The sequence below is a fragment of the Protopterus annectens genome, chromosome 13.part0, assembly GCF_019279795.1.
Source record: "Protopterus annectens isolate FY-2018-M chromosome 13.part0, PAN1.0, whole genome shotgun sequence".
Classification (NCBI taxonomy): Eukaryota; Metazoa; Chordata; order Ceratodontiformes; family Protopteridae; genus Protopterus; species Protopterus annectens.
The window spans coordinates 731,591,880-731,619,804 of record NC_056747.1 but is presented as its reverse complement, the minus strand read 5'-3'; the positions used below and the strand labels follow the sequence as shown (position 1 = coordinate 731,619,804).

The following is a 27,925-nucleotide window of genomic DNA, read 5'->3' as shown; positions in this document are numbered from 1 at the left end:
TTCTGTAGTGTTCTCAGGAAAGCTGAGTGGGATTCCTGGTTTTTGAGAGGGTGGTCTGTAACATGCTACAAACTGAAAAGCTGTTTTGCCCACTGTTAGTTGCACATGGATGGTCTCCGATGCTTCGTGCAGCGCCACTAACCTGGAGGTGTGGGTATCTTTGATGAATATGGATACTCCCCCTCCTTTTGTGGATCGGTCTGAGTTTTGGGGCTGAAAAGCATGTTATGAGGTATAACCTGGTAGTGCTGGTGTGCTCTCTGGAGCCTTGAACCAGGTTTCTGTCACTGCAGAGATATTAATGTTCTCCATACTGAGGAGGGCTTTGAGTGCGTGCATCTTGAGGTTTAGACTTCTGGCATTTAGCAGCATTACCCTTAGTTTCTTATTCATTGTGTTGTCTATGGAGGGGGGGGTTCTTTTGAGCCTTGCCTAAAAAAGGCACTATGGGGGTGGCAAGAGCCTTTGCTAATATCTGAAAGCCCAGGGGTGACAGGTGCAAGCCATCCCTAGCGAAGCAACGTGGCTTGTCGAGCATGTCATCCCAGGCTGACAGACACTGGATCCCCTTTGAATGACACCAACATTTTAGCCAATTGTTAAAATTGATCATTTTGTCTTTATACTGTGGCATCAGTCTAGGTTGCTGCTCAAGGTCAGGGTCATACCGGCCTGGGCTACATGATCAGAGAGCTCCTGTATGTCTCTTTTCATGTAGTCGAGGGAGGTATGTCTCAGGTCATTCACACCAGCATGGACAATGACAGAGTCATATTTGTACTTGCTTTGGAGTGACCTGAGTGCTTGTGTTATGTGGCAGATCCTAGTGCCTGACAGGCAGCTCACTGTGACCTTCTCTTTGTTCAGCCTGGTGAGCGGGACGTCAGTGTGTCTGACTATAGAATCACCTATTACAAGTGTATCAGGTGTGTTATTTAGCCTTAAGGGCTGTGACTGTTTGGCACTCTGACTTTGTGAGCTATGTGTTGCACGTGTTTTGTTTTGGAGCAGTGTTTGATTGGAAGCCTGCTTTGGAGGTCTCTGCTGCTTAGGCAGATTTTTATTTAGAGCCTCCAAGTATGTTTTTCTGTGTTTATGTGTTTGGTTTGCTGTTGTGATAGGACTATGTGAGACTGGATTTGTGATGTGAGAGGTTACCTTCTCCTCCTGACTGGTTGCACCAGTTTTGAGTTGAGAGAGCTCAGCCTCCAGTTTGGCTATATGGTTGCATCTCTCACATATATTTGAACTTGTTGGGAGGAGGAGAGAGTTGTCTGTGTACATGAGACAGTTGTAACATTGCCTCAAGATTCCCAGATTCACCAGCTGGACTGGAGAGGAAACCATTAACTGACCTTTGGACATGCTAGAATAGTATAGGGAACTCCTTTATCACTGAATCAAAAAGGACCAATTGGGGGCAAGGTACTCAAAGGGAGTATATGAGGATGTAGTACTTTTAGTTTACTAGTGCTGAGTTGTAAGATTGCTTATATGGGCAAGTGCAGGGCCTTAGATTTGAGAATAGAATGTTTAATTTGAGAGATAGAACAGTTCTAAGGGGAAAAAGTGAAGACTAGACTTTGTGGAGCCGGGAATAGTTTAAACCCGATTAAGAGGCGCTGCCCGATGCTGCGCTACGCGCACAATCGCACAAAGCCACCCTAAAGCGGGTTTTTATGCAGGGAACTTTAAAGAGCTAGAAATGGCCCAAAATGGCCAATTAACTATAAGATTCTTGTGCTTGAGGTCATTCCTTCAGGGACAGATAGGCTGCTCAAGGCTCCCCACTCCCACTGGTGAGCAAAGAAACTTCCTTTTATCCAAGTAAGGAAATGGGCAACACAGGAACTATTCAAAAGTCCAGAATACAGCAAAGCCTGTATAAGGGACTATTCTAGGTTAGGAAAGGCGGGAAACAAGGATATTTTTTTGGGTTTTTTTCTTTTTTTAGACAAACAGCAAGAGAAGTACAGTAAATTCAATACACAGGCTAGCGCACTTGAGTGGGCAGCCTCAACAGTTAAATGCAAACAAACAAACTTTAAAAAAGTGCAGGTGTTGTAAAAACACAGAAAACAGGCTTAGCACAAGTAAATCAGCAGTTTAAACTTGCTTTTCGGCGAGGAAGGACGGTCGCACATGTAGTAACAGAAAATTTATTCTTAAATCCTGAAAGCAGTCACTCTTTTCATTTCTCTGCTGCTAGCACCACTCTGCAGGACCACGAGGAGCTGTTGCTGAGTAGGATAAGCGAAAAAAACGCGCCAAAGAGGGTTTTTATGCAGAGAACTTTAAAGAGGTAGAAATGGCCCAAAACAGCCAATTAATGACAAGATTCTTGTGCTGAGGTCACTCCTTCAGGGACAGATAGGCTGCTCAAGGCTTCCCACTCCCACTGGTGAGCAAAGAAACTTCCTTCTATCCAAGTAAGGAAATGGGCAACACAGGAACTATTCAAAAGTCCAGAATACAGCAATGCCTGTATAAGGGTCTATTCCAGGTTAGGAAAGGCGGGAAACAAGGATTTTTTTTTTTTTTTTTTTCTTTGTTTAGACAAACAGCAGGAGAAGTACAGTAAATTCAATACACAGGCTAGCACACTTGGGTGGGCAGCCTCAACAGTTAAATGCAAACAAACAAACTTTGAAAAAGTGCAGGTATTGTAAAAACACAGAAAACAGGTTTAGCACAAGTAAACTAGCACAAGTAGTAACTATGACACCTTTTATTTCAGCAATCTTATTAGTATATTGACTGTATATGGAAAAATATTTACCTTAACTGCATTGCTTTACCAGTTTTCCCAAATGAGAGCTTGTTTTGTGACCTGTATTTTCTGAACCCCATTCCTTTTTTTCTGCAAGCAGGCACTTTTCTGGATAACTTCCACATGTTTTGGTTCTGTTTGCTTAACAGAAGGAATTATCTTGTTAAATGTCTTTATTTTTATTTTTATTAGTATATTTATTGAGTGCTTTGTCCACTTTTCAGTTTTAAATGTGTACTTGACCATCAGAATTATAGATAATTGTTTTGGGAGTTGTTGTAAAACACTCCTGTAATGTCTCAGCATTACAAAAACTATTTCTCACAGGACTGATTTATGAATGCTGTCCTCACTGTTTGAATGTTGACAGTATGACTGGTGTAGGGAGAGAGCTAGCTGATATGATGGACCGAAGGATGGTTGGTATATCGTGTGTGCAAGATACCAGGTGGAAGGGGAGCAAGGCTATGTGTATCGGAGGCGGTTTCAAATTGTTTTATCATGGTGTGGATGGGAGGAGAAATGGCGTAGGGGTTATCCTGAAGGAAAAGTATGCTAAGAGTGTTTTGGCAGTGAAAAGAGTGTCAGATAGAGTGATGTTTATGAAGCTGGAAATTGATGGTGTAATGATGAATGTTGTTAGTGCATATGCTCCACAAGTTGGGTGTGCGATGGATGAGAAAGAAAAATTTTGGAGTGAGTTGGATGAAGTAGTGATGGCTGTACCCAAGGGTGAGAGACTGGTGATTGGAGCAGATTTCAATGGGCATGTTGGTGAAGGGAACAGAGGGGATGAGGAAGTGATGGGTAGGTATGATGTTAAGCAAAGGAATGCAGAAGGTCAGATGGTAGTGGATTTTGCGAAAAGGATGGACATGGCTGTGATGAATATGTATTTTAACAAGAGGGAGGAGCATAGGGTGACATACAAGAGTGAAGGAAGATGCACACAGGTGGGTTATATCTTATGTAGAAGGGCCAGTCTGAAGGAGACTGGAGACTGTAAAGTGGTGACCAGGAAAGTGTAGATAGGTAGCATAGGATGGTGGTTTGTAGGATGACATTGGTGATCAAGAAGAGGAGGAGGAGTGTGAGGGCAGCACCAAGGATCAAATGGTGGAAATTGAAAAAGGGCAATTGTGAGGTGGAGTTCAGGGAAGAGTTAAGACAGGCACTGGGTGGCAGTGAAGAATTACCAAATAGCTGGGTAACTACAGCAGAGCTAGTAAGAGAGATGGCTAGAAAGGTGCTTGGTGTGACATCTGGAAAGAGGAAGGACAACAAGGAGACATGGTGGTGGAATGAGGAAGTACAGGAGAGTATACAGAGAGAGGTTGGCGAAGAAGTGGGATTGTCAGAGAGATGAAGAAAGTAGACAGGAGTATAAGGAGATGAGGTGCATGGCAAAGTGACAGGTGGCGAAGGCTAAGGATATGGTGTATGAAGAGTTGTATGAACGGTTGGACACTAAGGAGGGAGAAAAATACCTGTACCGAATAGCTAGACAGAGGGACCGAGCTAGGAAAGATGTGCAGCAGGTAAGGGTGATAAAGGTTAATGAGGGAAACATACTCACAAGCGACAAGAGTGTGCTGAGCAGATGGAAATAGTACTTTGAGGGGATAATGAATGAAGAGAATGAGAGGGAGAGAAGGTTGGATGATGTGCAGATAATGAGTCATGAAGTGCAGTGGATTAGTAAGGAGGAAGTAAGGATAGCTATGAAGAGAATGAAGACTGGAAAGGCTGTTGGTCAAGATGACATACCTGTGGAAGCATGGAGGTGTTTAGGTGAAATGGCAGTGGAGTTTTTAACTAGATTGTTTAATGAAATCTTGGAAAGTGAGAGGATGCCTGAGGAATGGAGAAAAAGTGTTTTGGTACTGATTTTTAAGAATAAGGGTGATGTGCAGAGCTGTAGTAACTATAGAGGGATTAAACTGATCAGTCACAGCATGAAGTTATGGGAAAGAGTAGTGGAAGCTAGGTTAAGAAGGGAGGTGATGATTAGTGATCAGCAGTATGGTTTCATGCCAGGAAAGAGCACTACAGATGCAATGTTTGCTCTGAGAGTGTTAATGGAGAAATACAGAGAAGGTCAGAAGGAGTTGCATTGTGTCTTTGTGGACTTAGAGAAAGCATATGACACGGTGCCTAGAGAGGAGTTGTGGTATTGTATGAGGAAGTCGGGAGTGTCAGAGAAGTATGTAAGAGACAGACAAGATCAGACAGGAGTCCCAGTGGACTATGATGTTTGCAGATGACATTGTGAGACAATGAGAGTAGAGAACAGGTGGAGGAGACCCTGGAGAGGTGGAGATATGCTCTAGGGAGAAAGGAATGAAGGTCAGCAGGACTAAGACAGAATATATGTGTGAATGAGAGGGAGGATAGAGGAATGGTGAGGATGCAGGGAGTACAGGTGGCGAAGGTGGATGAGTTTAAATACTTGGGATTAACAGTTCAGAGTAATGGTGAGTGTGGAAGAGAGGTGAAGAAGAGAGTACAGGCAGGATGGAGTGGGTGGAGAAGAGTGTCAGGAGTGATTTGCGACAGACGAGTACCAGTAAGAGTGAAAGAGAAGGTCTACAAGAGGGTAGTGAGACCAGCTATGTTATATGGGTTGGAGACAGTGGCATTGACAAAAAGGCAGGAGTCAGATCTTGATGTGGCAGAGTTGAAGATGTTAAGATTTGCACTGGGTGTGACGAGGATGGACAGGATTAGGAATAAGTATATTAGGGTGTCAGCCCAGGTTGGAAGGTTTGGAGACAAAGCCAGAGAGGTAAGATTACATTGGTTTGGACATGTGCTGAGGAGGGATGCAGAGTATATTGGGAAAAAGATGCTAAGGATGAAGCTGCCAGGTAACAGGAAGAGGAAGGCCTAAGATAAGGTTTATGGATGTGGTGAGAGAGGACATGCAGGTGGTTGGTGTGACAGAGCAAGATGCAGAGGACAGGAAGAAATGGAACCAGTTGATCCACTGTGGTGACCCCTAACGGGAGCAGCCGAAAGAAGAAGTAGTCCTCACTGTTTTATGTCTGCTAAACATGCGTGGAAGCTATTCTTCTGTGCTGTATCCTTAAAAAGGCACACTTGCTAAATCAGAAACTACTGTCAATGTTAGTAGTCTTTGGGATTCTAGATTTATCATCTATCTTGTCCTGTGTTTGCAACTATGGAACATGTAGAGTCATCTGCTGGAAAAACAGAATATTTGCCTGTTAGGTCAATTAGATATATTTTTTTTAACATTTACTGCATCATATGCATAAGTACTGACTTCTAATCAAACTGTTTTGTAAAACTGATGCCTTTACAGAAACAGATTTTGTGTGTGTTGATCGAGCACAGTACACAGTTACTTAACAGATTTGATTAAATGCTCCACTCCTGGTATCAAAATGTTCTCTTATGTTATTATGTTGTCCTTTGCCCTTTATTACACTTTAATGAGGTCTGTGGATTAATCCAGTTGACATCAGTGACTCTGTAAGGAAGCCGGAATTGTAAGTCTGTTGCCTTCCAGTAAATAATTACCATTACCTATTACTATGATCTCACATTTGCAGTTTTCGTGTCTTTTTATCACAGGCAGCTTGAGATAATGCAAGTCTTTTCTCTGTCAAATATTGCCATATATATACTTGGCATGCTGATATAATATTCAGATAATTTTGAGATCAAATAATTATGGACGTATGGAAAGATGAACAATATTGTTCCCTTATTTATATTTCATAATAAAATTGTATAATGATATCATTAGAAAATTTTTATATTTAGTGTTTGTTTTGACTAAGGATACTTAAAAATAATCTCTAGTAGTTCATGGTTAGTCAAAATATAAACAAAAATAAATAAAGATAAAAATGAAAAAGCTTGCAAGACCAATTAATAGAAACAGTTTAGTCTGCTAGTCTGAGAAAGTCTTTGATCCACATTACTTAAAGTTCTACTGGCATATACTACAGTATTTTTTTCATAGTCTCATATCTGTAATAATATCCCACCGCAATGTACTGGGCTATGCCTCTCAAGTGTACCTCATTACGAGGAATGTACCTCATTTGGGGTCTTAAAAAGTTCATGTTCCTCAAAGTTCCACGAAGTTCCACATTGAAAGGGTCCGTAACACATTCAGTGTTGGGAATTTTTTAAGTGAAATCCACGGTAAATAGAAATAAATCATATTAATTAGTTAAAAGATCTTCTTTATAAGTAAAACCAGCATATTTTAACCACCCTATGACCTTCCTAGCTGAAGTTGTTAGTAAGCCGTTAGTACGTGTTCCACATTTTGCCCATTTGTTCCACATTATGAGGGCTAGTGTTCCTCATTTTGCAGATGGGAGGTTGAGAGCTATAACATCTTTTAAAATAGTTTCACATTTTGGGCCAAATAGCTTATTACAATATGATAAGTTAGACTCCTTTTGTTTCTCAAATGTAAATTGTTGTCTGCACAAAATCAAATGAAATATTGAATCTATTTTAATTAGATTAGTCATTGATAATCATAGGACCATAGGCTCATAGGAGGTTACTAGGCTAATGACCCTAGGGCCCTTTCAAGCCTAACCAAGTTTTACCCTTATTTCTAAGATCAGCACCTATCGCCCCTGTCCAAGAGGGACACAGGTGGAACCTCTGGGATGAATTTATGTTACCCATCCAATCATCTAGATTGCATTTGAAGAGGACCAATGAGGTGCTCTATTGGACATGAAGTGGGAGTCTGTTCCAGAGGTGTGATAACCTCTGGGAGACAAATCTGTCCCTCCAGCAGGTTCTGTTAATGTCACATACCAGGTTAAGGCATTTAGAGCGAGTAACCTGTGTACCATTTGACTTAAGGATATGCAGCATTTCCAATAAAGCAGGGTCAAGGATTGCCTTATAAGATAGTTTGTATGAAACAGAATAATGTGACAGTGATTTTAGATGATTCTCATAGAACACATGCTGACGACCTTGAATTTTCCTTGTGAGGAACCTTTGTTGTCTCTTCAGTTGCTACACGTGCTTGGAAAGGTACATACCAAAAGGGGCATTGTATTCAATTATTGTCCTGATGAGGGAAGAGTACAGGGAATTTATAACTTCTTTTTCTTCTGGAGGCAATGCTGTTACTTATGACATGAGTAATACAGAATGCCCTTCTTACCACTGTGGAGACATGGTGATCAAAGGTAAGGTTGCTGTCAGCCTGTGTGCTCAGGTGTCTCACCCCTGAGTGCATACTTAGGGTGTTGTTATTGATGTGGTAGTTAGCAGGAACATCACTCTTACTGAAAGGAAAGATAACACTTTTTTTGCATTGAGTTTAAGACCATGACTTTGGCACCAATCAATTGTTTGTGTAAGACCCTGTTGTAGGATGTTGACATCATTTACAGATTCTATGACCACTCCCAATTTGCAGTCACCACCAAACTTTGTCAGCCACAGACCTTTAGTTTTAGCTTGTACTTCAGAGAAATAGATTCCAAACAGCAGAGGTCCCAGGACTGATCCCTGTGGAACACCACTGGTTACAGTTCTGCTGTTGGAGGTGGGTTCCCTTATTTTGACTAGATGGGTTCTATCAGTGAGCCAATTAGAAACACATCTAATGATATAAAGGTTTAAACCTAGCTAGGTGAGTTTGTCAATGATGCCAGAGTGGGTATAGTGTCAAAACCCTTGGCTAAGCCTATGTAGGCTGTATGCACAGATTTCCCCTCATCAAGGGCTTTGGTGACTGTCTTGAAGACGTCCACTACATTTAACAGGCATGATCTCACTTTGATAAATTCAAATTGAGTAGGTCAAGTGTTTGAAGATTATCTATATCTTTGTTGATAAGGTCCGTGATGATATGCTCCATGGCCTTGCAAGTAAGGCTAGTCAGGCTAACAGGTCTATAGTTTCCAGGGTCAGTGGAAGCATCACCTTTGTGCAAGGGGATAATGGTGGCTTTTTTCTATTCAGCTGAGATGAAGCTGGTGCTTAGACTATGATTGAAAAGAATACCCAATAGTGTAGCTAATTCTTGTTTTAGCCCATGTAGGAAACAACCTAGGACGTTATCAGGTCATAGATACTGTGTTTTTGACCTTAGAGAGGGTGTTCACAGCCTGCTCTTTAGAGATACAAGGTAGAGGACAGGTGGTAGGGATGTCATAGGGTAAATGCGGCAGGGACAGGTGTGTGAGGTTTTCACAGAACCTGTGGGATAACAGGTTAGCAATGGCCACAGGCTCAATATATGTGGTATTATTAACTACCAGTTTGGCACAAATCTTGGCCTTTCCTTTTAGGTTGCAGATGTAACTATAGAATGCCTTATGGTTGTCTTTAGTTGAGGAAGCTAATTTGGATTCATAGTTAGCTTTAAGGGTTTCACAAGAAGTCTTATTTGCTTGTTTAAGCTGAGGAGGGAGTATTTCTAGTTTAGGGCTCGCTCCCTCTTACTCTTAGACAGCAATTTCTTCCTCTTATTGTAAAGCCTGTTAATTGCAGTTGTCCACCAGGCAGGTTTGCTCTTCCTTGAGGAGCTTGTTTTGGTCCCATCAGGTGCAGCCAAGTCAATGCAGTTATACAGATGTTTGTATAAAGCATTTATGTAGAACTCTGCATAGTTGCCAGTTCTATCTGGGGGGGGGGGGGGGGAGATGCAGTGAAGCTATTTATACCATACCATAAGACGTTATAATCTGCTTTGGAGAAGTTTTTCAGTATATTTGCTGCTGGGGCGGATCAGGTGTGATAGTTACTTCAAATGAGACTGATTTGTGGTCAGATCTCACCAGGGAAGATCTCACAGTGGGGGTAGTACAGTGGTCCCCCATATTGGTAAGCACCAGATCCAGGATGTTGGCAACCCTTGTGGGGGTGTCAACCAGCTGGTCCAGGGCATTGGAGTTAATGAAGTTGAGGAATCTTTGGGCAAGTGAGTTTGCACGAGTAATTTACCCAATCAACCTTAAGAGCATGAAACTACCTTATGCTACTGCAGTTATTCTTCTTAACTATTGAAACCTCAAAATGCCTTCACTCGAGGCACTCCTTAAAATGGAGAACATCGACATCTGTGCAGTGACAGAGACCTGGTTCAAGGCTCCAGAGAGCACACCTGCATTACCAAGCTATACTTCATACCACACCTTTCAGCCACCTTGACATGGACCGAAACACTAAAGGTGGAGGCATGTTCATATTCATTAAGGATATCCACACCTCCAGGCTAGTTGCTCAGCATAATGCATCCAAGATTATCCAAGTGCAACTAACTCTGGGCAAGACCGCAATCCAAATTGTAACTTGCTACAGATCCCCCCACCATGCCCCAGGATTCCCACTCCTCATTTCTTGATACACTGGAAAATATTAGGATACAACCCAACACCCTAATAATGGGTGATTTCAACTACCCCACCATTAACTGGGAAAACTACTCCTGTACCAACTTTTTTGCTCAACGTTTTCTGGAATTCATAAAGTCCAATGTCTTGGATCAACTTATCCACACCCCCACCAGGGACAGCAATGTCCTAGACCTGGTCATTACCAACATGGGTGACCGGTGTTCCACACCAGAGGTCAATTCCTCATTGGTCAGATTCGATCACTAGCTAATCACCCTAGACATCCACATCCCGCCCCCACCCCCCATTATGGAAACCACTGTAAAAAATTTCTCCAAAGCCAACTTCACACTTCTTAAGACAGAAGTGGCAAACTTCACGACACCCATGCAGACGGACAATAGAGGTACCACTGCTGAATCCTACACAAAAGCACTTTATAAGCACATACACAAGTGCATGGATCATACTATCCCTAACAGAACCAAGATGCTATCCTCCAAAAAAGGAAGCTAATCTGGTGGTCCCCTGCCATAAACAAACTCTACAACAGAAGAAAAAAACTGTTGCAAAAAAGAGTAAAATCACATAATTGGAGGAACTCCCTGGTCAGCCTCAGTAAGAAGCCGAGATCCCTCATAAAATACTCCAAAGCTAGTTACAAAAACAAAATCGCCACTGATTCTAAAGACAACCACAAAGCATTCTATAGCTATGTCAAGAATCTCAATGGCAACACCAGATCTGTTCTGAGTTACAGCACAATGGTACTAAATATACAGAACCAACTGATATTGCCAACATCCTGGCAAATAGGTTCAGTGCTAACTTTACCCCCCTTTCACCCCCTAAAGGGCCCATCTCTATACCAGAAGAATGCAAAGTTCCTGTAATCACGGCTGCACAGGTAAAACCCACACTCTCCAAAGCCAAGAACACAGCATCCATGGGACCTGACAACATCCCAGGCTCTGTTCTACACAAACTGCAACCCCACCTAAGCACCATGTTCAATCATAGCCTCACCTCAGGCTTTGTGCCCACTGAATGGCACACAGCGACAGTTATCCCACTCCACAAAGGGGGAGCCACCACAGACTCTGGGAACTACTGCCCCATTAGCCTAACGAGCCTGGTTTGCAAGGCCATTTATTTATTTATTTTTATTTTATTTTACATTTGTTGATGGGAGAGTCCAGCTGGATTGCAAGTCCATTTTCAGTGGAGGCCCGGGAAGAAAAGCTCCAAGAGAAACATTTTTTACAAAACATAGCTTTAAGGACAGACTTTTGACATACAATTTCCATAGAAGAGACTTTGACATACATATTAACTAAAAGATAGGATGCATTCATTCTCTACAATATAATATTACATTTTAGAAGATATTCCTAAGTTTAGGATTTCTGTGATAGATTTACTATCAGAGTAAAAGCAGAGAGATGTAGAATAAGGCTCTGAGAGAGCAGATGATGCTCGCTATAGTTGAGAAGGATAACAAATTGATTCACTATATGTCTTCGCCTAGTTTTAGTTGAGAAGGATAACAAATCGATTTACAATATGTCTTCTCCTGGTTTTAGTTGCTTATGGAAAGCTCAACATTGCTGGGGTATTTTTTCCTAACTCCTAGAGAGATGGGATGAGCAGTAGAGTAACAGTCCTAAGTGAGTATAGTACTATGATTTTTTGGCTTAGCAGAGTTACTTAAGTTAGATGAAGTGTTCTAATGAGACATTAGCCAGGGGGATACATGAGCACAGTCGATTATTCAAAAAGTGAGTTTTAACAAGTTACAAGTTTCTTGAACTGTGATGGGGATTTGTTGTCAATTATGTGGACAGGAAGGGAGTTCCAGGTTTTTGCTATACAGTGGCTATAGGCAGACTTACCATGGAATGTATCATCATGGATCTTATACACAAAGACATTGGTAATCTCCAAACTCTGGACCCCACCCAGTTCGGGTTAGTAAAAGGCAGATCATGTCTCCTAAACCTGATAGACTTCTTTGAAGCAGTCACCAAAGCCGTAGACGAGGGTAAAGTGGTTCATACAGCCTATCTAGATCTCGCCAAGGCTTTTGACACCATCCCCCACTCTGGAATTACAGATAAACTCACTAAACTAGGCATAAATCCCTATGTCACAAGATGGGTTGCCAACTGGCTCACTGACAGAACCCACACTGTGAAAGTAGCAGACTCCAAATCTGATGTCAGACCAATGACAAGTGGAGTACCACAGGGTTTAGTCCTGGGTCCTCTCCTGTTTGGAATCTACTTTTCTGAAGTACAGGTTAACACAGTAGGTTTTTTGTTGATGAAGTTCGCAGATGACTGCAAACTAGGAGCCATAATCGAAACTCCTAACAATGTGGACAGCCTATAAAAGGGCCTTATGGGACATATGCCTGGTGTCAGAGTCATGGTCTCAAGCTCAATGCCAAAAAGTGCATTGTCATCCCCTTTGGTAAAAACTCTGTATCCATGAGCTACAACATAGGTGGTAGTCTATTTAACACCAAAAGTGTGATAAGAGACCTTGGGACACAGGCGAACAGTGGTCTCTCCTTTGATAATCACGTCACCACAGTAGTCAGGAAATCCTTCTATGTGGCACACCTCATCACAAAAGGTTTCTCATCCAGGAAAAAAGAGGTCATTGATGTTCTTCGTGTTTCACTGTTGCAGTCATTACATTTGGGTAATCCTGCTGGCAGGTTGCTCTCAGTCGGCCTGAATTACAAAGTCCTGGGTCCTGCGTCGGCTGCTGTCACCCCTTCCCTGACCTCAGGTTGTCAGGGGTATAAGAGAAGCAGCCAACACCATTTTCTTTAGTCTTTCTTGCCGCGCGGTGCCCGAAGCAGAAGCAGTTCACAAGTGCAGGTCAGCCGACTCATGATATTTTCGTGTTTGAGTTTCAGATCCGAAATCTTCAATAAAGCTAAGTACCCCACTGGGGAAACTTTTTTCTTGCTCCAGACCGATGTCAGAAAAAGTAAATAATTGTATCTCTTGTGGAAAGCAAATACCTCATAAGGACTTTCATTCTTACTGTATTCCTTGCCTAGGCCCTGATCACAACTTTTCTGGTTGTCGGTTTTGTGCTAGATTTAACCAATGCACTATTAAGCATCGGTATGATTTTGCTTTAAACTATTTTGGATGCCGGTTTAATTATCCAGAAATGTCATCGGATAGCCATCCGACTACCGGAGTTCACAAAAAACACAAAGAAAAGGAGAGAGAGATAGACAACCAAGGCCCAAAACCGACGACGAAGCTTCTCCTAAGCCAGTCACCAGTTCACCGGTTCTCAGTGAGGTGCTTTCGCAGCCCGTGATGCCCGTTACTTTAGAGTCGCAGGCCGCTACCGACTCCCATGTGGAGTTGGCCATGCCACTGGAAACTCAAGGTATTGGAGCCTCGGCTACTATTCCTTCAGATGGGTCTGGAGCCACTGAGCAGGCACCTGCTTCTGAGGGTGTATTCAGACCTAAACATCTTTACATTAAACCAACTTCAGCTTCAAAGGAAAAGACTAAAGCACCTTCTAAAGCAAAGAAACAAACTCACATGGACAGGCCTCTATGCCCAAAAAACAGATGCTCAAAATGGCCGAAGACTTGATTACCTTGATCAGGGGTTCCCATCCCCCTCCTGATAAGAGGCCTAGGCAAGAGACTGACTATGAATCTTAATCAGGTTTCTATTTCTTCTGATTCCTCTTCTGATCAGGAATATTCTCTTCCCCCCCTATGAGGATTCTGATGCTGAAGAATCTATACCTTCAGCTTCTCCTCCAGAGGACTATTCTTTTGGGGAAACCTTGCATACCATGAGGGAGCATTTCCACTGGGAGAGCCAAGATTTTTCACAATCTAAGAAGAGGCTCAGGGATTTCCTTTTACTACCTCAACACAGGCTACTAGCCATTCCACCTGTATTAGACATTGTAGATGATGTGTTTTCAGAGTCTAGTCTTACCCGACTCTTTACCTTCAGTTCCTGTTAAACCTGACAGATATTACAGGGTTCCTGACTCTCATAAATTCCTTTTTAAAAACCCTGCTGCAGACCAATAAACTATTTCACACGGTCCCAAAGGAGTTAAGGCTTCCGCTGCAAAAAACCCTACCCCCTCTGACAGAGATTCTAGGGCACTGAACTAATGGGGAAAAAAGTTTACACATCTGCTACCTTGGCTATAAGGGCCTTAAACTGTCAGTTTCATATGCTCAAATATCAGCAACATGTCATGGCATTGCTTAAACAAAAAATGTTATTAAACTCTGAATGTGCAGAAAACAAGGAAATGCAGGATTTATTGCATGCAGCTGAACAAGTTGGAAAGCATACTTTGCAATGTGGTTTTGATTCTTTGGAGGCCTCCTGCAAGGCCGCAGTTATGGGTTCTGTAATTAGGAGGCATGCTTGGTTAAAGGAACAAAATCTGTCTGATCATGTCAAAGCTAAATTATTAGATGCACCTTTACAGCATGATACTTTGGTGTTAAGGCAGAAGAGGTGTTAAAGAAAATGGAGGACAAAGCTAAATCTATGCAAACTGTTTTTTTACAAGTACAGCCACCTAGGTTTAGTAGACGCTGGCCTACAAAGAATTGGTCATTTCCTGTGTCAGACAGACCTCAAAGGGGCAGATCCAGATGCCCTAGAGGCAGATCCCAGGCACAAGGTTCATACAGGTCAAAGCAATGGGGTGCTTCTAACTCCAAGTGTTGGAGAAGACAAATTACAACCATACTGGAAACAGTCCCAATGACTTCCCCTTGCCTGCACCAAGCACTTATCTCCTGGCAGCACCCTTAGGGGGAAAATTAGCACTTTTTTCTCAAAATTGGCACATTACAACCCAAGACAAGTGGGTTCTAAATATTGTGTCACAAGGCTACAAGTTCCATTTCCATACCCTGCCAAAGGCAAATGGCTGGCCAGATCTGCCAAAAAAATCAATGGGCAGAGGCACACAAACAAGTCTCATCCCTCATGGACATATGGGGGCCATTCAACAAGTACCAGAGCAAGAGCAGGGACAAGGATTTTACTCGACTGTTCTTGGTACCCAGAAAGGACAAGGCCTGGACACCAATACTGGACCTATCTATTCTGAACACATTCCTGGATATACCATGCTGGGTGTAAGATGAAGCTAGCAAGTACGGCTGGTGCCCGGCAACCAAGCTTATGTGACCAAATGAAGAAATAAGCCAGCACCACGAATGGATCCAAAAGTAGTAGTTTATTGCACTGAAACTAGACCGGTTTCAGCTATTTAGCTTTCATCAGTAGTTACAATCATAGAATGAGAATGCTCCTTATATACCCTTCAAGGAAGGAATGACATCACTTCCTGTCAGAAAAGAAGAACCATTAATATAATGAAAAATAAATAGTTACAAAACATTCAAAAAGAATAGTCAACTTTAAACTGTACCAAACTGTCATGATACTTATAAGGTAAAAAACAAAATATTACCTTAGTATAATGAAGAAGATTTTGGCTGTATGAAATAAAAAATAGATTAACATAATATGTCTTTAACTCACATTATGTCATAAGATCCACTAGAAAATTATTATAGTAACAATAGATCATATTTGGGTTACAATGGAAATACCACATGTTTAAACCATCAACAATTGAGCTGAAATAAGATGTTAGAACAATAAATCACATTTTATCATTAAGTCCCGGTGAGAAAAGCCCACCAAGTTTGACTATCCATCTTTTCTCCTTGTTGTTTAAAATGTCATGCCATCCTGTTTTGAATGCCCGGTTTCCAATAATATTATCAATAATGCAGAATGAGAATTTAGCAGTGGGATGCTTAATGGTGTGTCTGTATAGTGCATTTGTAATCCTGCAGTTTCTAATATCACCCAGATGTTCTGATATCCTGATGCGAAATTGTCTGGATGTCTGACCAACATAAAAAGCCTGGCAGGTACAGGTGGCTAGATAAATAATCAAGTCCGAGCTGCAGTTTCCAAAAAATTTAATGTCATATAAATGACCAGTATTTCTACTCGTGAAACTTTTGGTTTTGAATATATAACCACAAAAACTGCAATGACCACAGGGGTATGTGCCAACTAGTTTGTCCCCTGTTAATGTTCTCTGTGTACAAGAGTTATCCCCCATGCCACTCTTTTTGTAATAAGAAAAATGGGAACCAAGTGTTTTGCCCTTCCTGTATGAAAAGTAGCATCGTTCTCCTAAATATCCTTCCAAAAGAGGGTGAGATTTGAGTATGTTCCAATGTGTATTAATGATATTAATAAGATTGTGACTGTTTCTGCCATATGTAGTGACAAATCTGCATGTATCAAGATTATTAGATCTAACTTGTTTATTATAAACTAGCAAGGAATCCCTGGGTTTGTTGTTACTCCATTGTGCAGCAGAACTGATCGTATTCCAATGATATCCTCTGGTCAGAAATCTATTGGCTAAATCATCATGATGCTTATTCAAATCCTGTTCTGATGAACATATTCTTTTTATTCTCAGAAACTGAGATTTCGGAATGTTCTTGATAATGTGTTTAGGATGGAGACTGTTGGCATGTAATAAGGTATTATATTGTGGAAATTTGCGATACACAGATGTTTTGAGTGTGTGGTCAGGTTGTCGTTGTAAGTGGACATCTAAAAAATGAATTTCATTCAGATCATATTCCACAGTAAATTCGGTCCCCCACATATTTCCATTCAGATGTTCCATGAATTCTTGAAGGTAATCTGAACCACCTTTCCACACTAGCCAACAGTCATCCAAATATCTCCTCCAGATGTCTATTTCCGGTAAATACACATTATGCAATTCATCATAAATTATGTGCTCTTCAATATAACCCATGTACAAATCTGCATAAATTGGTGCAAATGAGGCCCCCATGGCCGTGCCTTGTATTTGCCAGTAACAATCTTGCTGGAAATAAAATACATTTTTAGTCAGAACGTGTTCTGCCATACATACAAGTAGTGTGTTCAATCCAGGTGGATAAATATTGGCTTTGTTCAGCCAAAAATCCAGAGCCATCAATCCTGCCCAATGTGGAATGCTAGTATATAATGATTTAACATCCAAAGTGCATAATAGCCAGCCAGGTTCAAGTTGAGATTCCGAGACAATTTGTAAGAATTCCGTGGTGTCTTGAATTCTAGCTCTGATACATGCTAACAATGGTTTGAGTTTTTCAGTCAGGAACATGGATAAAGGTTCTGTCAGAGATCCAGTGCCTGATACAATGGGTCTACCAGGTGGTTTATTAATAGACTTATGAATTTTTGGAAGCAAATAAAGATATTGTTTGGCTGGATCCTTGTCCATAAGATGTATCTTAGTTTTTTCAGAAATTATACCAGCTTCTACTGCTTCTTGTAGAAAATCATTAATTTCTTGTTGGAAAGAGGGTGTGGGATCTGTACTCATTTTCATGTAGTGATGATGGTTGGACAATTGTCCATTTCCTTCATCCCGATAATAATCGGCGTCCATGACTACGACCGCACCCCCTTTGTCCGCAGAGAGTATAACTATTTCTTTGTTATTTTTGAGCCTGGTAAGGGCAAGTTGTTCCTTGTAAGATATATTATTTCTAATGTTATCAGAACTGTTGGAATAGAAATGTAAATCTTTAATGACAGCCTGCTGAAACACTGCAACATGTTTATCCATAGGGGGATTAAATATGGATTTGTGAAATCTAAAGTCTGTTGATCTTTGAGAGAGGTCAGAGTTATCCTGTTGTTTGAAAAATAGGTTAAGATTAATTTTTCTACAAAACTCTAAAGTGTCATGCTCTATACCATGCTGGGCAAGAACGCTTGGCTTGTGACTCTAGACCTAAAAGAGGCATATCTGCATGTCCCAATCAGACAATTATGCAGAAGATACCTCAGATTCAAGGCTGGCTAAATGCATTAACAATTCTATGCACTGCCCTTTGGCTTATCTACTGTGCCCAGGGTCTTTACAAAGTGCCTGGCACCAGTAATTGCATTCTGCAGACAAAGAGGAATACAAAAATATATCCTTACTTGGATGATTGTCTAATTCAGGCAGAGAACAAGGACATTCTTCTACAGCATCTGGCATTTGTGAAAAGACTTCTAACATGCCTAGGGTACACAGTCAATGAAAAGAAATCAAAACTAGTACCCTCTCAAGAGATAATATTCCTGGGTGCAAGCTTAAATACAACTGCCCAGATGGCTTATCTCACGCCAGACAAACAAAGGCAACTGACTACCTATTTCAAAAGGTTGGCAACAAAGGCCCAGTTATCTGCAAGAAAAATTCTGCAGGCTTTGGGCTTCATGGCATCCTGCATCCTACTAATTCCATATGCAAGACTGCATATGAGGAAACTTCAATGGTACCTAAAAAGTGTTTGTACTCAACATTGCAACAGCCTGGAAACAGTCATTACTCTCATTCCCTGCCTGCAACAAGAGTTTCGATGGTGGGCAAAGGCTTGTCACTAAAACAAGGGACAGCCATTCACATTACCCCCAGTCAGGCAGACACTAACAACGGATGCGTCAGATTATGCCTGGGGGGCCCACATGGCAGGAAGAGGCATTCAGGGCACCTGGTCCTCAAGTCAAAGGCATGTACATATCAATCAAAAAGAGATGCTAGCTGTTCAAAATGCCCCGACAGCCTTCAAGGACCTAATTCATCTGGGACAACTACTGATAAACACAGACGACACCATGGTCATGTGGTATATAAACAGTCAGGGGGCACACATTCTTACCCCCTTTGCAGACTAGCCATGACTTTGTGGAACACAGCATTAACTTACCAAGTACATCTGCACGCACAATTCCTGCCAGGAAGGGAAAATACTCTGGCAGATGAACTAAGCAGAAACCTCATGGATCCCCACGAGTGGCAGCTGGATCCACAAGTCTTCAGCATGATAACAAGGAAATGGGGATGCCCGGACATAGATCTATTTGCCTCCCCTCACAACTACCAACTAAAAAGATTCTGCACAAGGACTTATCACAAACAAGCATGGAAAGTGGACGCCCTATCTTTCAGCTGGAAAAACCTATCAGTATATGCCTTTCCCCCACTGCCTCTCCTCCCCAAGGTACTCCTAAAGGTCAGACAGGAGAAGCCAAAAATGATACTGATTGCCCCAGACTGGCCCCGCCAGCACTGGTTTCCAATCCTAAGGAACTTGACTCAATGCCCAGCTTGGACCTTATCTCAAATACCTCATCTACTGTCCCAGCAAAACAATCAGATCCTGCACAGCCAACTCAGGACTTTAAACCTGGCAGCATGGTGGATAATGTAGTCCTACAAAACACACCTCTCAGTAAAGCTGTGATGGATGTCATTTTGTAAGCCAGAAGGCCTAGTACTAGAAAATCTTATGCTGGAAAATGGAAGAGATTCTGTGCTTGGAACCAGGTACAAGTAACTGATACAGCTGTGCCAAATATTCCTCAGATTTTGCAATACTTAACTGAGATGCTGGACAAAGGCCTATCTTTTTCATCTATTAAAATTCATGCCTCTGCCATTTCAGCTCATTACAATACAGAGCCACCAATCTTTTCTCATCCCTTATTAAAGCAGTACCTCAGGGGAGCCAAACATTTAAGGCCTCCAAGGAGATCACAATGCCTGCATGGGACCTCAACTATGTCTTGGAAAAACTCACCCTGCCTCCTTTTGAGCCAGCTGCTACTGCGGATATAAAGTTTTTATCTTGGAAAATAGCTCTGCTCCTAGCAATAACTTCTGCAAGATGAGTTTCAGAGCTACAGGCACTCATGGCTGTGGAACCTTTTATCATTTTTTATCCAGACAGGGTCTCTCTGAGGACAAACCCAACATTTATGCCTAAGGTGGTGTCCATTGTGGCTCTTAACCAAACTATTCATCTGCCAACTTTTTATCCAAATCCACAGAACAAGGGGGAGAGAATTCTGCATTCTTTGGACGTACACAGACAACTTAGATTCTACTTGGACAAAACCAAAGTTTTCAGAAAGACAGAGCAATTACTAATGGCATATGCTGCAGGATCACAAGGAAAGGCTATCTCAAAGCAGACTATTTCAAAGTGGATAGACCACTGCATTCATTTCTGCTTCTTACACCATGGCAAGCCAGTGTCTAAGGGCATTAGGCCACATTCAACCAGAGCTGCAGCCACTTCAGCAGCCTTTCTCAGGGGAGTACTAACCAAGGACATTTTAGAGGCTGCTACTTGGAGTTCAGCGCACACCTTTACAAAGCACTATCATCTGCCACTCTACTCTAAATCCAGGGCAGGCTTTGCCACTGCAGTTCTGCAGGGCCTCATAGCCGCTCCTAATGTTGTTTAGCTCCAGCCTCCCAAATATAGCTTTGGGACTCTACCCAAATGTAATGACTGCAACAGTGAAACACGAAGAACATAGTACAGTTGTGTACACTTACCATAAATGTAGATGTTCGAGTGTATTCACTGTTGCAGTCCAGGTTACCCACCCGCCTTCCCCCTTTCTTCAGATGAAACCTATCTTTCCTTCTCTGATTTATACAATCTATGTGATGTATTTGCTTGTAGATGAAGGTAAAGTTTATATTGGTGCATGTATTTATATATATATAAATTTTGGCTACCCTTTTAGGGGGCACCTGACATCTGGAGCAAGAAAAACTAAAGAAAATGGCGTCGGCCACTTCTCTTATACCCCTGATGACCTGACGTCAGGGAAGGGGTGACTGCAGCCGATGCAGGACCCAGGACTTTGGAATTCAGGCCGACTGAGGGCAACCTGCCAGCAGGATTACCCAAATGTAATGACTGCAACAGTGAATACACTCGAACATCTACATTTATGGTAAGTGTACACAACTGTACTTTCCCCTGTACTCGTCACTCATTAGACCCATTATAGAGTACAACGCCCCTTTTGGTATGTACCTCACAAGACATCCACAACAACTGGAAAGGCCGCAGAAATACCTCACAAAGAGGATTACCAGCTTCAAACAGATGCCCTACGTGGACTGTCTCAAAAAACTCCAGCTTTACTCCGTCACATATCGCCTACTCAGAGGCGATCTCTGCCTAACATACAAAACTATGTCAAACCCAGGGCTGTTGGACATGCTCCACTTAAAGAAATCCCAATCCCTGTGAGCTACACGCTCTAGGGACCTAAACCTTGTCACCACAATAAACAGAACATGCTGGAGGGATAGATTCCTATCCCAGAGACTTCCCATACTCTGGAAAAAACTACCTATCTATATCAAACAAAGCTCCTCATTAGCACTCTTCAAGATAAATCTTGACGGGAAATAGGAAATTCACCCCAGGCATCACCTCTGTGGCTCTGCTCAACAGGGGCACAGGAAAATAATTTTCTTGGGTGGGGAAAGCCAGGGTACCTTTTTGGCTAGGCTTATATAAGCCCTAGGGCTAATAGCCTAGTACCTACCTATGAACCTATGAAATAGCCTAAAATTGATAATGGTGCACTCAAGTTAAACAAATACTTTGCCATATTTTTTTTATGATTTGGGTTTGTAAGAATTTTCCTCTAAAAGTTCACCCTTAGAGGGGGTATTCAGAAACACATAGTCTGTTTATGTTAACTGCAAAGGTTATTTCTAGCAGAACTGCTCAGTGCACTATGAGGGAGTGACTCAAAGACTGTGTGTAACACTATGATGGTATGAAACCTCTGACATATAGCACTCCATAGCACTGCTACATACTGCTACATCCAAATGCAGCAATCCAGTAGAGTAGTTCATGTAGATTATTTATATAATTAATAATTAGTGTAAATTAGTCAAATGTTGTGCCCCAGAGCCTTACACAAGGATCAAAGATGCATGACTGAGTGACTAAAGATGAGCATTACCATGCTATTTCAGGGCTGAGCAGTGAGGATTGAACAAAATACTTTACAGTGCAAGCCAATTGCTATGGCAACGGCATATTTGTTAACATCACAGCAGGTAAGTATTATATGTAGAGTCATGTTTGTGACCACATTAGTATAGGCATGTGTATATATGCATTGTGTGTGTGTCTAAGTGTTAAGGTGTCTCTGGTGATCCTCATGTGTGTGTCTGTCCCCAAGTGTTAAGGCGTCTCTGGTGATCCGTGTGTGTGTGTGTGTGTGTTTGTGTGTGTGTCTGTGTGGGTGTGTGTGTGTGTGTGTGTGTGTGTGTGTGTGTGTGTGTGTGTGTGTGTGTGTGTGTGTGTGTGTGTGTGTGTGTGTGTGTGTGTGTGTGTGTGTGTGTGTGTGTGTGTGTGTGTGTGTGTGTGTGTGTGTGTGTGCGCCTGTACAATAACATTGCATGGGTTGGAAGGGGAATACTAATACAGACTGCATTATTTACTTGATTCAGAGACATGCAAATTAGTCACCAATATTTTGCTCCATGCAGCCATTGCATGCCTCTGAATTGCTAGTTAGCTCAAGTAGCAGCACTAGATCACAACAATAATGCAGTATACTATGGAGATAACCCTTCTGAATACCCCCTCCCCCCCAAGTCTGTAGGTTCAATTATCTTACTTTTAAAGCTAACAATAGGTGTATCATCTCCACATATTTTATATACATGTGTATAACCAGTTTCTGCCACAGCACATTTAATATGCACAGTTTGTTCTATTTAGCTACAAAATGAGCAGTTGGATTGTCGCACTATTGTCTGTTGTTGCTCTGATATTGGCTGTTATATTTCCTTATTGCTGTGTGGACAGCAACAAACTGATTCATCTTGCCACAAGCTTTAAATGATTTTTGTGTGGCTATGATCTCCAGCATGATTTTCATAGTAATTTCTTTGGTTATTTCATAGTTTAATTGTGGTCTTCATTTTGTAGACCGTGTTTATTTTATTTTATTAATTTTTATTATTTTTAAACTATTGTTCCCAAATACTGGATCTTTTTTCTTGAATTTTAAATATTTCTAATAAACCAGTGAAATCAAGCAAACTCTCTGTCACATCAAGAGGCTTAGTAAATAACACAGAGAGACAGTTGTAATCTAACCTCCACTATTGTTTCTTTTTAAGTATTATTTTTTCTTCCTAAAGTACTTTATAGAACAGCTTTGACCAGAACCTTAAAAAAGATACATGCTTTATCTTAAGACAATGTTTTATGGGATACTAATTTCTGAAAACTCTAATCTTTACTAAAGTGTACTTTGTTCTAAGCCAACATACTCTCATGGGGACGGACATACTGATATGACTTATGTCTTGATTAAGCTTTCTCTTCCATAGTGCATCATGGGTCTTCAAAAGAAAATGTGATTATCACACCCTATTCAGTAATGCCATCTCTTTTTTACATTGACTTAGAATAGCAACATTCAGAATCGTTGTTTAATATTTGGTAGACAGATTATCTGAAAATTTCTTACAGTAACATTTTCTGGTGTGTGGTCTTTGCCTCAATTTAAACGCACTGCAGGAAGTCAGTTTTCTTTTTCTTCATCTGCAAAACTGAACTTAAATTGGAGTTTTTGAAAAAAAAATAATTTGATTCCCAAATCAGTCCTTTTCTGACATTGGTATCAAGTTTCTTTACTCTGATACTGCAAAGCAAAAGAGCTGTGAATTTTCAAAGACTCAGAAGTTTTTGGCCCCAAGGAAGGGAAGAGAAGGAAAGCAACTGCAAATTACAGTATACAGATATACAGCTTGGAATTCCTAGATATAATTCAGTGATACCACACATCAGAAGAAAGAGGTTAGTATTGCTTTTTTATATATGACAGTATATGAGTAATTTTGTATGGAGGAAAATAAACTACGGGAAAAGGAAATGTTTAGGAAATGGTTGTTCTTTAAATGTTGTCTTATTTTCTTATTGATGACAAGCTTATGAGTACTGGCATTATTTGCAGTTATTTCAGATTTCATTTATCAGGTTGATCATGTAGACATAGATTTGTTCCCCCTGACCTGGATTTGAACCACTGCATTCACAGTGCAGTTTCTTGAACTTGAGTGGAAAAAGAACAACAAATTGTTAGGTGCCTGGCTGTAATACTATGGTATCTCTCTTTCTCCCTTCCTTTTTCTCTCTGTCTCTCTGTCTCTCTCTCTCTCTCTCGTTTCTTTTACTTTATCACCATTTTTGTTAGTTATTTAATAAACTAGTAAAGAATTAGGACAAAATGAGCTTTTTCAATTAAATGGCATGCAGAAATATATAAGTTTAGCTATCCAGTATAATGGCGGTATAATATTGTCTTTAAATAACCACACAAATACATCACCTTTCACTAAAAGTATAATAAAGGAGCAGGGATTAAGAGATGAATCAAAAAGTAAAGTGTATCACTCCATAACTCTTCATAACTGTTTTTGCATTTAAAATATTTCCTTTTTAAATGCTATTATACATTCTTCTTCAAAGGTGTGCTGAGCCAGTCAAGTGTGGTTTCACTAGGGGAATTTAATTATTTGGTAACCTCCAAAGCATTTTTTTTCTGGCAAGCAAAGTCAGATTTTCTAAGTGTATTGATTTGGCAGAATTGGTAGCTGTCTAGTACTGAGGTATAAGGTGGCATGGTGGCACAGAGAATAGAGTTGTTGCCTCACAGCAAGAGGTTCCCCAATTCAATTCTTGGCTGCGGTGTCTTCTGTACAGTGCGTGCATGTACTCTCTGTGTTCATGTGGGTTTCCTCCGGGTGCTCCAATTTCCTTCTACATCCCAAAGACATGCAGCAGGTGGATTGGACACCCTAAATTGGCCATATGTGTGAGTGTGTGGTGTGAGTGTGTGGTATGGATGAATTACTGCAACAGGGCTAGCCAACCAACAGTGTAATCCTTGCCTCTAAATGATTGTTACTGCTGAAGTGACACCTTAACCCCATGTGCAAAAGTGGGAAAAAGGGGTTCTGGGTGGATGGATGGGTAGTATTGATGTATACAGGTTAAGAAGTTTTTTGGATACTGAGATCATCTGTCTTCCTCTTCCATGCTGATCCTGGTCCATCTCCTTCATTTAAACCTAAGGTACAGATGGTAGCTCCCTCTCCATTTAAACTTAAGGTACAGATGGTAGCTCCCTCTCCTTCATTTAAACTTAAGGTACAGATGGTAGCTCCCTCTCCTTCATTTAAACTTAAGATACAGATGGTAGCTCCCTCTCCTTCATTTAAACTTAAGGTACAGATGGTAGCTCCCTCTCCTTCATTTAAACTTAAGGTACAGATGGTAGCTCCCTCTCCTTCATTTAAACTTAAGGTACAGATGGTAGCTCCCTCTCCTTCATTTAAACTTAAGATACAGATGGTAGCTCCCCCTCCTTTGTTTAAACTTAAGGTGCAGGTGGTAGCTCCCCCTCCTTCATTTGAACTTGAGATACAGATGGTAGCTCCCTCTCCTTCATTTAAATTTGAGGTGCAGATGGTAGCTCCCTCTCCTTCATTTAAATTTGAGGTGCAGATGGTAGCTCCCTCTCCTTCATTTAAATGTAAGGTACAGATGGTAGCTCCCTCTCCTTCATTTAAACTTGAGGTACAGATGGTAGCTCCCTCTCCTTCATTTAAATTTGAGGTGCAGATGGTAGCTCCCTCTCCTTCATTTAAATTTGAGGTGCAGATGGTAGCTCCCTCTCCTTCATTTAAATTTGAGGTGCAGATGGTAGCTCCCTCTCCTTCATTTAAACTTAAGGTGCAGATGGTAGCGCCCTCTCCTTCATTTAAACTTGAGGTGCAGGTGGTAGCTCCCTCTCCTTCATTTAAACTTAAGATACAGATGGTAGCTCCCTCTCCTTCATTTAAACTTAAGGTACAGATGGTAGCTCCCTCTCTTTCATTTAAACTTGAGGTACAGATGGTGGCTCCCTCTCCTTCATTTAAACTTGAGGTGCAGATGGTAGCTCCCTCTCCTTCATTTAAACTTGAGGTGGAGATGGTAGCTCCCTCTCCTTCATTTAAACTTAAGGTACAGATGGTAGCTCCCTCTCCTTCATTTAAACTTGAGGTGCAGATGGTAGCCAAGCATATGTCGGGAATGAGGTGTGATTAGGCTAAAAAAGCTGCCTGACAGGAAATGAAATACTTTCTTCAAGAAGAGGGGTGTCATCTGCATTATCAAGTTTGAGTATTAACCTAACTTCCACCTGCCTTAAGGAAGGACCTCTTGAAACAAAAATGGATTATTCTGAAGATGTTTAAATATCCACTGACTGATTACTGCACAAAGTAAGACTGCTATTTTGATAAACAGTTGTGATGAATAAGCAATTACATCAGGCAAGAGGTTATTGTTTGAGACATGATTAGGCCTTTTAGGTCTTTTACCAGATAAGAATTATGAAAGAAGAGTATTATGCTAAGATGAGGTCTGTTAGGCCCTAGCCAATTTAAGATGAGATCAACAAAGAGTGTGAAGTTGCTTCTGTGGTAAATCTGCTAAGTAAGAGTCCTTGAGAAGCTCTTTCTATGTTCTCACTGATGCTGGAAAGGATACTCCTAAAATGAATTTGATGTGATCAGCCATTATAATTTGAGCATACATTCATTTATGGACCTTATCATGAACTGTGACATTCTCTGTGGCATGTTTTAACTATGTTTGGTCTATTCTTATCTAGTAGGAAGACTCCCTCACCAAACCTAGAGCCAGCTATTTTACTAGTAAAATTAGTGAAACTATGAAAATGTTGCCAAATAAATTGGAATAAACATCTTGAAGCTACAATTCAGTCATCACAAGAATATCAGGATCCTCACGTCATGGACTATCCAGGATTTGAGAGATGACCACTTGTTATTGACGGTCTTTCAATTAAGATAGCTGCTTTTAGTACTTTACTGAAAAAAAGTTCTGTTTATAAGAAATAACTTTAATAAATTACAGAAAGCTGCTTAACATTTTGAGGAACTTCTGATCTGTGTATACTATAGTAAACCAGAATTTGTGTGAGTGGAGGCTACCAGAAATAACATATGCATGGTCACATAATCTGGAATTGGGTCTATATTAGAACATCGAATATTTAACAGTCCGGATCAATAAAGGTCGACCTTTAGTGATAGAACTGTTAAAACATCAAATGTTCAGAAAAAAAAATAAAAAAAACAAAAAAAAAACCAACAGTGCCCCCCCCCCCACCCCCTGCTACTTAAATATACCAACTCAGAGACCGCACTACATTGAAGTAAATGGAAATCTCCCCTTATGGAGATTTACGTGTACTTGTTAGATGTTCTGCAGTTTAGCTATTCTCGTGTCAACAATGTCAGATTCAACATTGTCGGCTTTTGAGAATGTAATATAGACCCTCTGGAATTTCCTATCCAGAGAAAGGGAACAATGAGACCTATTGCTGGATAAAAGGGGGAGTATACCACACAAGCACTGTGCCTATGTTAAAATGTTCATCTTTTAAAGATTGTATAATAATAGTGAATCTGTTATTGCATTTAGCTCATTACGTATGTCAGACATTTTACACTGGAAAAACAAAACTTACAATTAGAAAATGTATTTGAAGCATGTTAGTAGCAGTACCCAATATAAAGCAATAAATGTATTGACTCATTGTGTATTAAATTTCCATAATAAGATAATAAAATAGTCCAGTCATTTTAGTTTAAGGCTATCACATTACATATTTTCAAATCCCAGTCTGACATAGATAAAAACATATTAGTATATTCATTCTTTCTTTCATTCATTCTCTAATTATCCATTTTATCTAGTTCAGGATCATGCAGGAACCAGAGTCTATACCAGCACTCAGTGAATACAATGCAGAGAGAAACT

At 40.9% G+C, this 27,925-nt stretch overlaps 1 protein-coding gene across 1 annotated transcript in view; it reads left to right on the top strand.

Moving 5' to 3' along the window:
* CCDC92B (coiled-coil domain containing 92B) overlaps window positions 1–27,925 on the top strand; it is a 487,027-nt gene that overhangs the window by 264,119 nt on the left and 194,983 nt on the right. The window lies entirely within an intron of this gene.